A 16,369-nucleotide genomic window follows, 5' to 3' on the forward strand; every position below is an offset into this window, starting at 1 on the left:
AAACAGCTGTTAGTTTTGTTACGGCAGTCCGTATACACAGTTTCGGGTAAGTAAACCGCATACATTCGTTCTGTTAGTACCGTTCGTACTGTGCTAGGTCAGTGAAGTGCTTTTGAAGTCTAGTTTTACTTTTGCGTTTCCAATATAGTTGAGGTCTAATATTCCATGCGCGAAAATGTTAAACATGACCTTTTGTTACGCTGCACTTACCCAGAACTGGGTATATGGTTTGTAGTAAGAATACTGACACATGTTTACTGCACGTTGTATCCATGAACAATAGCACAGGAATGTTTTCTCATTTGTTAACTGTAAATCGTTCGTAATAACAAAGTGCTTGCGGTAAAAAAAGATGTGTTTTATGGTAGAGCAGAGGAACAAGTTCTCATAGTTCCTACGGTGCGCATTTTAGAATATACGTTTATTGGAAGTTTTTCACTTGTTTTGACCAGCAGGCTATACCACCTCTCCGAATATGGAATGCTTCTTTAAAACACACAATCAAAAATTTCAGTCTGAAGGCGTTGCTGCAGCGCACACCTAACGTAGCGCTACTCCGATGCTGGTAAATAAGGACTAACGTGTAGGAGACGGATTACTGTGGCATTCATGTCTTTCCAACGTGCATGCGGTAAATGCCGGAAAGTGATCTGTGGTGACATTATTACCCAATTCGTCCAAGCAGGACCAATGTACTGTTTTTTTTTTCTTGGCTGTGGAAAGGCTGATACTAGTAGACATCCGTAAGCAGATGAAGAATGTGCTTGGGGCAGCCTGTCTGTCGAAAACAAATGTTGTGGAATGGTGCGCGAAATTCCATGCTGATGGCGGTTCAACACTCCCAACACAGGTCGGTGTAGGAGGGCAGATCATCCATTACGGACAACAAGACACACTATAGCACCCGCCCAGTAGTCGTGATCTCCCTATTGTGATCATGCCTTCAGCTCTTAAGAAAGGCTCAACGATTCCTGTAGACGAGAATGTGCACCAAGCGCTCATGGATTTCTTCACGCAACAGGATACGGTGTTATAACAAATGAGTGGTTTCAACATGGTGTGTCGGTGGGATAACTGCCTCAGCGTTCACGGGTATTCTTCCCGATTGGCATACCGATTCTGGACTCCACAGCTCTCGAACGGAACCTTTTTGATTGCCCTTATATACATATGAGTGGTGAAAACCGCGCTGGAAATTGGTGAATGGTGGTTCTAGATTACTTTACACCGAGGGAGGTCAGAACTAGACCCGACGAAAGAGCAGGACTCTTTTTTCATCCTGAAGTACCCATGGCAACGGCCTTGCCGCAGTAGATACACCGGTTCCCGTCAGATCTCCGAAGTTATGCGCTGTCGGACGTGGCCGGCACTTGCGTGGGTGACCATCGAGGCCCACATGCTCTGTTACCGTTTTTCGGGGTGCACTCAGCCTCGTGATGCCAATTGAGGAGCTTCTCGACTGAATGGTAGCGGCTGCGGTCAAAGAAAACCATCATAACGTTCGGGAGCGCGGTGTTCTAACCACACGCCCTTCCTAAACGCATCCTCAGCCGAGGATGACACGGCGGTCGGATGGGCCCGATGGGCCACTTATGGGCTGAGGAGGGAGTGCTTTTTGACGTACCCACATTCCGACGAAGCATAAGTAGGAAATATTTCAAGGATTTTTTTTACCTTTGATGCAGATCTCAGTAAGAATACTAATTGAACCAATTTCCGAACCATTTGCGTCGGAAGGTTAGCTCATTTCGGTTGTGACTAATTTGGCGTTAGATGGATTGCGCTGCCTCGGAGCGCTACCTTGTCGTTCACATATAAGACAGAATCCTGTAGCCTTGATCCATCCCAGTCGTCGCGAGGTGCCAGACGCTTGTAGCCCCAGCACCCACGCCATGCTTCGCTTTGCCCCCGGCAGGGCCCGGCTAACTCCCCCGCCCCGCACACATATTGCGCCGCAAATTGGCAAATCGATTTGCCGGCATCACCGCCATCTCGGCGGTTCCTTTGGGCGCGGCGCGGCTACCTGTCTGTCGTTTCTTGCCGTTGCCGTCAGCTGCCGGGAAATTGCTCTCTGACCGCCTCACGCCCTGCGCTGCTGAATTCCGTCACGCCCCGAGCTACCGCCTCCACCTTTCGGAAAAAAGATTCAATAACGGGAAACTGCGAGCTTTCGTGGGAAGCCGTGAGATCAAAAAGCTCACGGGGTATCCGAGGCTCCACTGTAGATCAATAGATTTCCCGCTTTTCCAAATTGTCCCAGCTGGAAACGGTGAGATAAGAGCGTGGATTTTTCCTTCCATCAAGAAAACTTTATTTAGTGTCGACTTTTCTTATCTCAAGGGTTCCAGCATTCGTAGCCAGTGGATCACAGTCGCTATTTCCTACATTCATAGTTTCCAGTCCCACGTCGGTCATAGACTCACACTGTTCTGCTGTATCCATCGAACATTTTTAGGCCAATCTCTGAGATGATCAATCGATTTTAATTCACAACGGGGAATCAATTTAAGAGACTCGCCACGTAATTCAGCATGTGTGGAGATTAGTATAGCGTATTTACAAACCAAACATTGAATCATGAATCGTGATGCTTCTGCAGATTTATGAAACAGTATACAAGCTTTTATCGTTTGTTTTACAGCAATGTATATCCATTCAGAAATATATTCAGACAATTAATTCAATATTTGCTGACGTCTCGAATAGTTGTGGCCGTCAGAGCTACCTTTGCGAAGTGAAGTACAGCGAATTACTTTATGTGCAGAAGGTCAGTGAGACTTCTAATTATCAAAATTTACGTAATTCATAACATTTTATGAAATTTATTCTATGTTATAACTATTAATGAGTTCCTTAGTTCTGAAAATTGTCTCACTGTGACGATTTTCAGATATGGGTATTGACTCAACCCCCGGAAAGAGGTCAGAAAATCAACTTTCTTGACACACACTGGCAATACAGTCAGCGAGATATTGTTCATATGGAACGAATTTCACAGTCCATAAATAAAAATGCAAGCAACAAACTAAAATATCACCTCGAAACGCAGCAGAAAGAGAAAGGCGGTCGAAAACGCATTATATCCCCTAGAACGCATTGCATCCCCTAGAACAGACAGAGAAATCAGAGTAACTGTAATGGAAAGTCGAAGAAACCCGATGCGGGCAATTAAGAGTATGCAGGAGGATGGTGGACTGCCTGCATCCACCCGCTCTGCAGCTAATTTTCAATGAAATGTGGCTGAGACGCTGTCAATCTGAAAATAAACTGGAACTTATACAGCGATGAAGCAAGGAGGACTAGAATGGCCCAAAGAGTAAACATAATGGACGATTGATGACTGGAATAAGGGAAATAAACTATAATATCATTCTACTCTTCCTTTTATGGTAACAGTGACTTCCCAATGAAAGATGCGCTTTTATTTCAGGTTTTCTTCTCTGACGAAACAAGCATCCAAAACAACGGAAATTTTGAGAAGTTGGCGCCATGAAAAGTGTTGTGTCTAGACAAGAGTCTAGACACAGGGTGAGGTTACCGATAGGCACGCGTACACACACGCCGGCTGGCGTGAGTTCTGGAACAGGATACTTGATGAATGCTATAGAGAAAAATATGCAGTCCTTGAATACTTAACTTTAATTCATCCCTGTGGTACATCGCTATTATGGTGAATACAAGTAAGACTCTCTCCAGATATGGTTAACTGCGCCTTGCTAGGTCGTAGCTATGGACTTAGCTGAAGGCTACTCCAACTGTCTCTCGGCAAATGAGAGGAAGGCTTCGTACGTCTAGTCGCTAGCAATGTCGTCCGTACAACTGGGGCGAGTGCTCGTCCGTCTTTTTTAGACCTGCCATGTGGTGGCGCTAGGTCTGCAAGTACTGACAGTGGCGACACGCGGGTCCGACACGTACTAATGGACCGCGGCCGATTTAAGCTACCACCTAGCAAGTGTGGTGTCTGGCGGTGACACCACAAAAAGTTCCAAGAAGATTGCATTGTTCAGTGAGCCGAGCATCCACAATTAGTTATATTCGGTCTGTAAGAAGTAGTAAAGGTAATGGATGCCTTTATATTGTCAGATGGGCGACGTGTCGAGACCGTTACAGGTCAGTACTGAAAACTGGACTACTTCTCAGGTGAAAGAATGCTGCCCGACAACAATGACATCTTTATGCACAATTCTGCATCATGCCCGAAGGAAATGTCTAAATATTTAAATGAGAATGGATTTCACGTTTTGGACTGATTAGGGAGCTCCTAAAGCGTGAAAACAACTCAAAATATCTGGCAAGAGCTGATGAAGGAAATTGCAAAGGATGATGTACCCGCAAAAAAGGCCAGGTGCTGGAAATATTTCACAGAGCATGACAGAACACACAAAACTTGGACAATAAATCAAAGAAATGCATTATGGGTATGCCAAGGAGAACAAAGATATGATCGCTGCTACAGGAGAATAAGCCAAGTACTGAACACTTCGTCCATTTTCGTAATTGTCAGTAAAATTTTGTGTCTGAAATGTTTTTTACTTTAAAATAGCTTCGTGATCCATGGAAATATAATATTAATGATACATAAAATTGAACTTGGTAAAGATTGGTAGAACAAAGATGTACAGTGAAACGGCGGTCTGCGTTAGTGACTAAGAATTTGGCACCCCATTATGTTTACACCTGAACGTTGCATATGTATTTCAAAAATAATAGCGATCTTGCCGTCGGAAACCTCGCCGTCATCTAATTTTAAGTGTTTAAACTTTTCAGTCAGTTTATTTGTACGTTAACTTTATCTATCATTGCCATTAACGGCTCCTGGGTCCCTCTGACCAGAAGCCTTTAGAAAAACAGCCTACAGCGAAAACTTCGCTGTACTTAGTACATGTGTTGTAAATAATAACAGTACACTAATTATAAATAACAGAGAAGAAATGGTCTTAACTTAGCAAGAACCCTAAAGAAGGAAAGTAAAGGACTGATTTTTGACGCACGTTAACAAGCGTTCAAAACTTATGCCATAATCGAGAAATCAACAGTAGGCACATGTGCAGATCCTGCAGAGAAACTGCGGAAAGAGTCGATCATATTTCGAAGCGTTACAAAAAAATCACTTAGACTGATTCCAATCACAAGCAAGTGCTGCGACACAAACGGTACACTGGTAATTATTAGAAAACTAGCATCTGCCAGAGACAATGACCTCATGGGACCACAAGCCAGAAAAAGTTACCGAAAAGAAGATGACAAAAGACTGTCGGAGTTTGTGCTTCAGACGGATCGAATGCTCGAACTCACTGCGCCAGTTTTCGCCACTGTGGAGAAGAAGGAACTGCGGAAAGCTGACGTTGACATGCCAGATCAGAGCATAAACGATAATAATCAGCCAGGAAAACTAATCAGATGCAAGGAATTCATAATCAAGCTACACCGATTCTAGTGTAAACCGGTATACGTCGGTCTTAGTGCTTCTCAGGAAGCCGGTCGCGGTGGCCGTGCGGTTCTGGCGCTGCAGTCTGGAACCGCGAGGCTGCTACGGTCGCAGGTTCGAATCCTGCCTCGGGCATGGGTGTGTGTGATGTCCTTAGGTTAGTTAGGTTTAAGTAGTTCTAAGTTCTAGGGGACTTATGACCTAAGATGTTGAGTCCCATAGTGCTCAGAGCCATTTGAACCATTTGAGTTTCTCAGCACACTGCAATGTCAACATATCTTACTGGGCACTTGCAAACAATTATCGTTGATGAAATTCCCCATCCGGCGCGCAGGTCGCCCAATGTGGCGTCGAATGTAATAAGACCAGCATCTAGGCGGCCGGACCTGACCCGTAAGGGGCATCCCAGCCAATGACGCCAAACGCGCATTTCCATTTCCATCATTGATGAAATGGTCTTGTAACTACAAAAATCTATTTTGCAGGGGATCTTGTAAAAAAATGGGTTCTGAAGAGGTTCAAAGTATTGAGTTTTGACCGGGAACGTACTTAAATATTTAACTCAGAAGTACAACGAAACAACATTTCCTAACTTAACAGCGCGAAAACACTTTTAGACACAAAATTTACTGTAAAAGTGACGTTCCCAATTAGTAAAAAATATTAATTACTTAAGTCACGTGAATATTTTCCTAAAAATAAGCCAAATCGTAAATTGCCTTAAGATAACTACAAATGTAAGCAAGCACAGTAACAGCTTTGGGAATGCTATAGTATGACGAGTTTCAGAACGTAAGCAAACATCTCTGCCGTACAGCTATCAAATTTAAAATTGACGAATGACAAATAACCCATTCTATTCTGATACATTCTGTGAACAATGCTGCCTTATAATACACTCCTGGAAATTGAAATAAGAACACCGTGAATTCATTGTCCCAGGAAGGGGAAACTTTATTGACACATTCCTGGGGTCAGATACATCACATGATCACACTGACAGAACCACAGGCACATAGACACAGGCAACAGAGCATGCACAATGTCGGCACTAGTACAGTGTATATCCACTTTTCGCAGCAATGCAGGCTGCTATTCTCCCATGGAGACGATCGTAGAGATGCTGGATGTAGTCCTGTGGAACGGCTTGCCATGCCATTTCCACCTGGCGCCTCAGTTGGACCAGCGTTCGTGCTGGACGTGCAGACCGCGTGAGACGACGCTTCATCCAGTCCCAAACATGCTCAATGGGGGACAGATCCGGAGATCTTGCTGGCCAGGGTAGTTGACTTACACCTTCTAGAGCACGTTGGGTGGCACGGGATACATGCGGACGTGCATTGTCCTGTTGGAACAGCAAGTTCCCTTGCCGGTCTAGGAATGGTAGAACGATGGGTTCGATGACGGTTTGGATGTACCGTGCACTATTCAGTGTCCCCTCGACGATCACCAGTGGTGTACGGCCAGTGTAGGAGATCGCTCCCCACACCATGATGCCGGGTGTTGGCCCTGTGTGCCTCGGTCGTATGCAGTCCTGATTGTGGCGCTCACCTGCACGGCGCCAAACACGCATACGACCATAATTGGCACCAAGGCAGAAGCGACTCTCATCGCTGAAGACGACACGTCTCCATTCGTCCCTCCATTCACGCCTGTCGCGACACCACTGGAGGCGGGCTGCACGATGTTGGGGCGTGAGCGGAAGACGGCCTAACGGTGTGCGGGACCGTAGCCCAGCTTCATGGAGACGGTTGCGAATGGTCCTCGCCGATACCCCAGGAGCAACAGTGTCCCTAATTTGCTGGGAAGTGGCGGTGCGGTCCCCTACGGCACTGCGTAGGATCCTACGGTCTTGGCGTGCATCCGTGCGTCGCTGCGGTCCGGTCCCAGGTCGACGGGCACGTGCACCTTCCACCGACCACTGGCGACAATATCGATGTACTGTGGAGACCTCATGCCCCACGTGTTGAGCAATTCGGCGGTACGTCCACCCGGCCTCCCGCATGCCCACTATATGCCCTCGCTCAAAGTCCGTCAACTGCACATACGGTTCACGTCCACGCTGTCGCGGCATGCTACCAGTGTTAAAGACTGCGATGGAGCTCCGTATGCCACGGCAAACTGAATGACACTGACGGCGGCGGTGCACAAATGCTGCGCAGCTAGCGCCATTCGACGGCCAACACCGCGGTTCCTGGTGTGTCCGCTGTGCCGTGCGTGTGATCATTGCTTGTACAGCCCTCTCGCAGTGTCCGGAGCAAGTATGGTGGGTCTGACACACCGGTGTCAATGTTCTTTTTTCCATTTCCAGGAGTGTAGAATCGGTGGGTTCAGGAGGGTAATATGGAACGCCGTGCTGGATTCCAACTGCCTCGTATCACTAGTAATCGAGATGACAGGCATCTTATCCGCATGGCTGTAACGGATCGTGCAGCCACGTCTCGATCCATGAGTCAACAGATGGCGACGTTTGCAAGACAACAACCATCTGCACGAACAGTTCGACGACGTTTGCAGCAGCATGGACTATCAGCTCGGAGACCAATGCTGCGGTTATTCTTGACGCTGCATCACAGACAGAAGCACCGGCGATGGTGGACTCAACGATGAACCTGGGTGCACGAATGGCCAAACGTCATTTTTTCTGATGAATCCAGGTTCTGTTAACAGCATCATGATGGTCGCATCGTGTCTGACGACATCACGGTGAACGCACATTGGAAGCGTGTATTCGTCATCGCCATACTGGCGTATCACCCGACGTGATGGTATGGGGTGCCATTGGTTACACGTCTCGGTCACCTCTTGTTCCCATTTCCGGCACTTTAAACAGTGGACGCTACATTTCAGATGTGTTACGACCCGTGGCTCTTCACTTCATTCGATCTCTCCGAAATCCTACATTTCAGCAGTATAATGCACGACCGCATGTTGTAAGCCTTGTATGGTCCTTTCTGGATACAGAAAATGTTCGAAATCTGCCCTGGCCAGTACATTCTCCAGATCTGTCACCAATTCAAAGCGACTGGTCAATGGTGGCCGAGCAGCTGGCTCGTCACAATACGCCAGTCACTACTCTTGGTGAACTGTGGTATCGTGTTGAAGCTGCATGGGCAGCTGTACCTGAACGCGCCATCCAAGCTCAGTTTGACTCAATGCCCAGGCGTGTCAAGGCCGTTACTACAGCCAGAGGTGGATGTTCTGGGTACTGGTTTCTTAGGATCTATGCACCCAAATTGCGCGAAAATGTAATCACATATCAGTTCTACATCTATATCTACATCTACATGGATACTCTGCAAATGCCATTTAAGTGCCTGTCTGAGTTTCTTCGAACCATCTTCACAATTCTCTTTTATTCCAATCTCGTATAGCGCGTGGAAATAATGAACACCTACATCTTCCCGTACGAGCTCTTATTTCCCGTATTTTACCTTGGTGATCGTTCCTCACTATTTAGGTCTTTGTCGACAAAATATTTTCGCATTCGGAGGAGAAAGTTGGTGAATGGAATTTCGAGAGAAGATTCCGTCGCAGTGAAAAACGCCTTTCTTTTAACGATTTCCAGCCCAAATCCTGTATCATTTCTGTGACGCTCTCTCCCATATTTCGCGATAATACTAAACATGCTGCATTTCTTTGAACTTTTTCAGTCCTATGTGGTAAGGATCCTATACCGCGCAGCAGTATTCTAAAAGAGGACGGGCAAGCATAGTGTAGGCAGTCTCCTTAGTAGGTCTGTTACATTTTCTAAGTGTCCTGCCAATGAAACGCAGTCTTTGGTTAGCCTTCCCCACAACATTTTGTATGTGTTCCTTCCAATTTAAGTTGTTCGTAATTGTAATACTTAGGTATTTAGTTGAATTTAGGGCTTTTAGATTAGACTTATTTATCGTGTAACCGAAATTTAATGAGTTCCTTTTAGCACTCATGTGCATGACCTCACACTTTTCGTTATTCAGGGTCAACTGCCAATTTTCGCAGCAATCAGATATTTTTTTTCTAAATCGTTTTGCAGCTTGTTTTGATGTTCTGATGACTTCATTAGTAGATAAACGACAGCGTCATCTGCAAAAAAGCGAAGACGGCTGCTCGGATTGTCTCCCAAACCGTTTATATAGATAAGGAACAGCAAAGGGCCTATAACACTACCTTGGGGAACGCCAGAAATCACTTCTGTTTTACAGGATGACTTTCCGCCAATTACTACGAACTGTGACCTCTCTGACAGGAGATCACAAATCCAGTCACATAACTGAGACGATATTCTGTAAGCACGCAATTTCAATTCGAGCCGCTTGTGTGGTAGAGTTCTAGTATAATATATTTGTTCAATGAATACCCGTTTATCATCTGCATTTCTTCCTGGTGTAGCAATTTTAATGGCCAGTAGTGTATTATGAAACGTATAACGCAAAAGGAGGATGTAACAGTTACTTCATACGCATTTCATACTGTTGTATCAGTGGACATGCAGGGTCACTCAAGCTATGGTTGAGATTTGTCTGGACGACCTCGTTAAACAGTGTCTGCGAGACGCGTGTAACGGCCTTGGCAGAGCGGCTTGATGGGCGTACGCCTCGGGCGCTGGGTGTCGGGCCCGCACCTGCAACAGGCACGTCATTTCATTAGCGTTGCAGGCCGCGTGCCACCACCCCTACCCCTTCCCCCCCCCTCACCCTCCCCCTCCAGCCTCTCGCCGCCACCTCTTGCCACAGCCTTCGCCTCTCGGCTGCTCCGCCTCCGTCACCTCCTTTGCCAGCCCATTTAAATTCCCGCCCGTCGTTATTAATAACGCCGGAAGCACCTAATACTTTCCTCCGTCTCTTCACTCTCCTTATCGCTCCCTGCTCTCTCTCTCTCTCTCTCTCTCGATTCTCCTCCCTCCCCACACCTCTCCCTCCTGCGTTCCTCCCTACGCGCTCCGGTCGCAAATTTCTCGCCTGCCCGCCTGCCGAAAGAATTCTAATTTATTTCCGATATTCTTTCCGAGTGGTTCTCTAAAAGTTTATTGTTAGCCGCAGATGAAAGGCGCAACGGCTTTCTTTCTTCGCCTACACGATTTCCAACCCGCTGCCTTCCCTTTCAGTACTCTATGAGAAGCAAGGCTTTCTCTTCTACGCATCACACACACACACCCATACCCACACACACTCACACCAGGAACATTAAGAACAGCGAGCCGATGCATTACTCCACTGTCTGTAGGCACGAGGATAATCAATCGTGTCCCAGTTCACGAACCAGAGTTTGGAAATGGATGAGCCGATACCACCATACTGCCATTACTCACACTTAATTTCTTCTTTTTAAGCACTCATCACTCGATAGCAATTTTCGTTACTTCCAACTGAGGATATCCTTCGTAAACTCTTTACATATAGGCGAGAATCACAAAACCTAGTCAGGTGACAGTGGCCTTGTACAAATTTCAGTTTTCTGAATTTTTACCGTTCTAGGGATAAGGGTACACACAGTAAACTTAAAGGGGGGTAGGACGTCAAACGGGCCGACTTGGAGCAGGAGAGGCACCACAGGACATTTTAATTTCCGTTGTCTAAACTTTTACAAGTAAATTCATAAAACTTTGTCAGCATGACCAGGAAAGATTCAGGATTCACACTCGTAGCAGCGGAAGTTCAAAACCATAACAAAATAATTCTTTTACATGTGAAATTTCATCATTTTTTCACTTACTATTGGCTGCATTTGTTGCTATAGGTACACTTTTCTTCGTAAGTAATAGAGACTGTTCGATGAATTTTGCACAACATACAAACCATACCTACAGGTGTCTGAAACTCTAGAATCTATTCAATTTATGAAAAAATGAATGAGCTGTTACGTTTTAAACTTTCTGTTTAGAAAAAATCGAATTTTGTAGTTAATTATCTCAATTTTTACGACAGTTTTTAATAGATTTGGAAAGTCCTAGAGTTTCATACGCCTGTAAGTATGGTTTGTATGCTGTGCAAAATTCATCAAAGAATCTCTCTTACTTGTGAAGAAAAGTGTACCTATAGCAACAAATGCTGCCAACAGTAAGTGAAAAAATGATGAAATTTCATATCTAAAAAAAAATTATTTTCTTATGTTTTTGCACTTTCACTGATATGAGTGTGAATCCTGAATCCTTCCTGGCCATGCTGACAAAGTTTTACGAATTTATTTGTAAAAGTATAGGCAGTAGAAAATAAAATGTCCTGTGGTGTCTCTCCTGCTCCAAGTCGGGCCGTTTGACGTCCTACCCACCCTTAATTGATTTATAACTTTATACGATGAGACAAAAGCCGGTATAAATCACGAATGCTTTAAGCGACAACGTTAAAACTGGCAACCCCTTTTCTGAAAAGTGTATATTAAGTGCAGCTGGATGATAGAAAAAATTTCCTTTTTTTCTAGAGCTGTGGAGAAAGCTCGTAGCCGTCTATTTGCTTCGGACGAAGAGATTCACGCCCAGGTGCAACCATGGTTCCGCAGACAACTGCAAACATTTTTCCGTGAAGACTTTGACCATCTTCACTTCCAGCGGTATAAATGTATTAACCGTTACGGCGATTACTTATGAAATAATGATCAATTCACTTACTTTTTTCCATTTATAGAAACTAGACATGATTGTCTTAATGGGATTTCCGCCACCGTTCATTAAATTTAAAATATGGCATTTCACTCTTTTGATCGCTATTTTTTATTTTCAATGACCGGTTTCAGGCAATCTGCCAATCTTCTGATCATATATTGCAGTTACAGAGTAACTTGTCACTACAGAACTATCGGTTCTCTGTCAGTTACGACAGAGAACCGGTAGTTCTGTAGTGACAAGTTACTCTGTAACTGCAATATATGAGCTGAAGAAGTGACAGAGAACCGATAGTTCTGTAGTGACAAGTTACTCTGTAACTGCAATATATGATCTGAAGATGGGCAGCTAGGCTGAAACCGGTCATTGAAAATAAAAAATTGCGATCAAAAGACTGAAATACCATATTTTTATTTTTTCCATTTGCCTTGTCTTATTTTGACTACTCCTTACACGTCGAAATGTATCGGTTTCGTCATAAATAATTTTCACTGGTCCGCCGTGCGCCAGTCAGTTCTGCTGAAGACACCATCCGAAAGCCTTCTTGCTCTTTAATACGTACAGGACGCCGCTTTTCCCTTTCAGGACCACACTTCTTTTCACCGCAACAGGGGGGGGGGGGGGGGGGCAGGGTCTGCCCACCCCGCTAGACGCGTCACTCCGTGGCGCTCTGAGCGCGCATGCGCTCTTTGGCGCTCGACTTCTTACACAAAAAGTCGGCCACCAGCAATTACACCGCCCCTGGCCCGGTGCCATTACGATTACAAATGGTTCGCAGACCGCCGCTGCCTGCCGCAGCACGTCGCGGTAAACTAAGCGGACGGAAAAATACGTCCTGGCTACAGACCACTGCCACAACACGTTTCTTGTTCTTTAAAGCAATAAATGTTATCCCGAACCATAAAGTCCTACAGGGGAAAAGGAACGTATTTCCTGGAGCCGTTACTATAGCCTTCCACACACAAAAAAAACATGTTTTTTTCTGAAGATACGTAGACGATAATTCTGTAGTTTGGCCTCATGATACTGAGAATTTGAACGGCTTTTTAGAAAATCTCAGTTAAATCCATCCGAATATTCTTTTCACGATTGAGAAGGAAAAGGATGGCAGTCTTCCCTGCCTTGACGTATTGGTCGCGAGGAAGGGTGATGGTATATTCGGACATGAATTTTTGGCCTCTCACTGACTTGTACAAAGTATATGCAGGTTGACAGTTCTCACCATGATGATCAGTGTGAAGGGGTACTTCGTATCTTGGTTCACAAGACCGTCGTCATCTGAGACCCTGATAGTTTGTCAGCTGATTTAGCTGATCTGAAGGTCATTTTTAGTAAGAATGGTTATAGTGAGCCGGCCGCTGTGGTTATAGTGAAAGACAGAACAAAGTGCTCTGAATTATCGACCAACCGTGATGATGATACCGAGGTGACACCGAAGTCTTAAGCCATTTTGTCTCAAGCAGGAAGCATATCTACTGTGATTGGTCCTATTTTATGGCAATTTGGTGTAAAATGTGTGAATGTTCTTAATTTCTTTAAGGCGGGTGTCTATTGTAGTCCTTACAGTTATCGCGTTTCATATTTTGGTCATACTCTCTTGACCGTGGAAGACGAGTATATTAAATATACGCGTCACACACGATTACAACAGTCCAGCAAATCTGCTATTTTAGAACATTGTCTTGGTATCGATCCTCATAAGGAATATAACAGCAAGGAGAGTGTAACACGCAATGTCACCATCTCGTGATTAGCGTTGCTACCTTTAGATCACGGGGTTACTGGTTCGATTCCCCGCCGGTTCAGTGCTTTGCTCTGCTCTCGACTCTGTATGAGTTTTCCTTATGATAATTTCATGTGATATCTCACTCTTCGATAGGGTATGAAAATTCAGACAAAAATGGTTCAAATGGCTCTGAGCACTATGGGACATCTGAGGTCCTCAGTCCCATAGAACTTAGAACTACTTAAACCTGAGAACATCACACACATCCATGCCCGAGGCAGGATTCGAACCTGCAACCGTAGCGGTCGCTCGGTTCCAGATTGAAGCTCCTAGAACCACTCGGCCACACCGGCCGGCCAGACAAAAATCCACTGTATAATGTTAGAGGAGTTTTGTTTCCTCTCCACCTAAACATTTGAGAAAAAATTTGTGTCTTTCAATATTGAATATTAAGACTATGGGTGACTGGTCTTTATTTTTTTCACCATATTGCAATTCGTCTCACTAACAACCATAAACAACATGAATAAGTCGCTAAAATATTTTTTGCTCATTAATATGTGTTTTTTTCTGTGTGTAGATATTACCAAAGTTTGCCACTTTGTCGGCACATACACAAGTGTGCGCCTCGGTGTGTGTCTGTTGTCCTAACGAATATATTCAGTAAAAAAGAAAAATAAATATCACTATTCAAAGGATTCTGTAAGTTCAGTAAATCTTTAGATAGCAGTTACCTCCTTGCTGTCAGCGAAATACGCTTCGCCTTTTTTAATTGCCGTGTTGGCGATTATGGTGTCGACGGCGGACTATTTCTCTTGTACAGATGGGAGTAACGACCCTCGACAGAACTGTACGTCACAGCCAGGAGTTCACAGCTAAACGCCGCCACTGCCGGTACAGCCGCATCAATAGTACTGCCCCGCTGACGCAGCGGAAGCGAAGAAGGATGCAACAAGCGGGCCGACTAATTTCCCAGCGGACCCCGATCCTAGATCACGCGCGCTTGCTTACTCATTCATACGCTCTCTCTCTCTGTCTCTCACTCTCCCTCTCGTCCCGTATCTTATGCTTAAACTCACTACTATGGTTTCAGCCATCCATCCACAGATTCACACATCCATATATCCTAACACCCACACAGCAGCTACCACCGTTGTATGTATTCACCACTCCTTAAACATACTGTTTGCTATGCGATTCGCACAAAAAGATATGGTGCGAGGCCGTTGGTAAATCACTTATTTTAATACAGGATATTATGTTATTGTGCCTGTAATGAATGTCTCATTTAGACGAAATGCGTTTCGCTTTATTTTCAAGTGTCTTCAGTGGTTACTGTAGCAAACAGGTTTTCCTTAACAATCTGTTTGAGAAGATCATCAGCAGTTCTTATATTTTAAATTACTACTATTACATAGTTTTCCTATACTAATCACTATTATTATTCACGTTTTTACCTCGTACTACATTACTAACGTTCTTCGAGAAACACGTGTCCGAGTTTAACACTCTGCACTTCACAGACATAGAATACGTTTTCGTTTTCATGTTGTGTTGTTCAGCATTCCTCTGGTTTATTTTGTTTTGATGCTGAAGCGTATTGCATCGTCTTTTCGTCATTTATTCTAGTTTTTTGTGGTGGCAGCAGTTCCTATTCGAACCTGCAACCGTAGCGGTCGCTCGGTTCCAGATTAAAGCTCCTAGAACCACTCGGCCACACCGGCCGGCCAGACAAAAATCCACTGTATAATGTTAGAAGAGTTTTCTTTCCTCTCCACCTATACATTTGAGCAAAAATTTGTATGTTTCAATATTGAATATTAAGACTATGGGTGACTGTTCTTTTTTTTACCATATTGCAATTCGTCTCACTAACAACCATAAACAACACGAATAACTCGCTAAAATATTTTTTGCTCATTAATATTTTTTTTCTGTGTGTACATATTACTAAAGTTTGCCACTTTGTCGGCACATACACACGTGTGCGCCTCGGTGTGTGTGTCTGTTGTCCTAACGAATCTATTCAGTAAAAAAGAAAAATAAATATCACTATTCAAAGGATTCTTTAAGTTCAGTAAATCTTTAGATAGCAGTTACCTCCTTGCTGTCAGCGAAATACGCTTCGCCTTTTTTAATTGCCATTAAAGTTTAGTTACTAATGCCTTACTACAATCGCAAAAGACGATATATATAACGCATACTGCGAAATGGGTAGCTAACAACAAAGAAAAGACGCACATTCACCGTCTTTCTGAAAGGGTAACGTTATTCAATAGTGTTCATCTCTTCGTTACAGAGACAGCAAGTGTAAATGTGTCCAGAAATTTGAACGTTTCTCTGACACAGTAGGAACATGGTGCCTTACTTCAGTAATAGTTTGAAAAGTGAGCAGTAACGCTGACCTGTTGGCAATATATTCCCATTTTGAGCTGCAAAGATTCGTTGTAGACTCGGGTCAAATGAAGAGTAGTTCGAAGAAATTTCTAGTTAGCAGCCAGTCGTCGCCAGTGACACTCCACGGTACGTAGACCGCCACCTGCCGAACATCCTCTGATGAGCCATCGAAAGCGGAGAAGATACCACCCGTTCCGCAATTCATTTGCACTCTGTAAGTAGTCCGTGCGTGTCT

The sequence above is a fragment of the Schistocerca cancellata genome, chromosome 9 (assembly GCF_023864275.1).
Source record: "Schistocerca cancellata isolate TAMUIC-IGC-003103 chromosome 9, iqSchCanc2.1, whole genome shotgun sequence".
Classification (NCBI taxonomy): domain Eukaryota; kingdom Metazoa; phylum Arthropoda; class Insecta; order Orthoptera; family Acrididae; genus Schistocerca; species Schistocerca cancellata.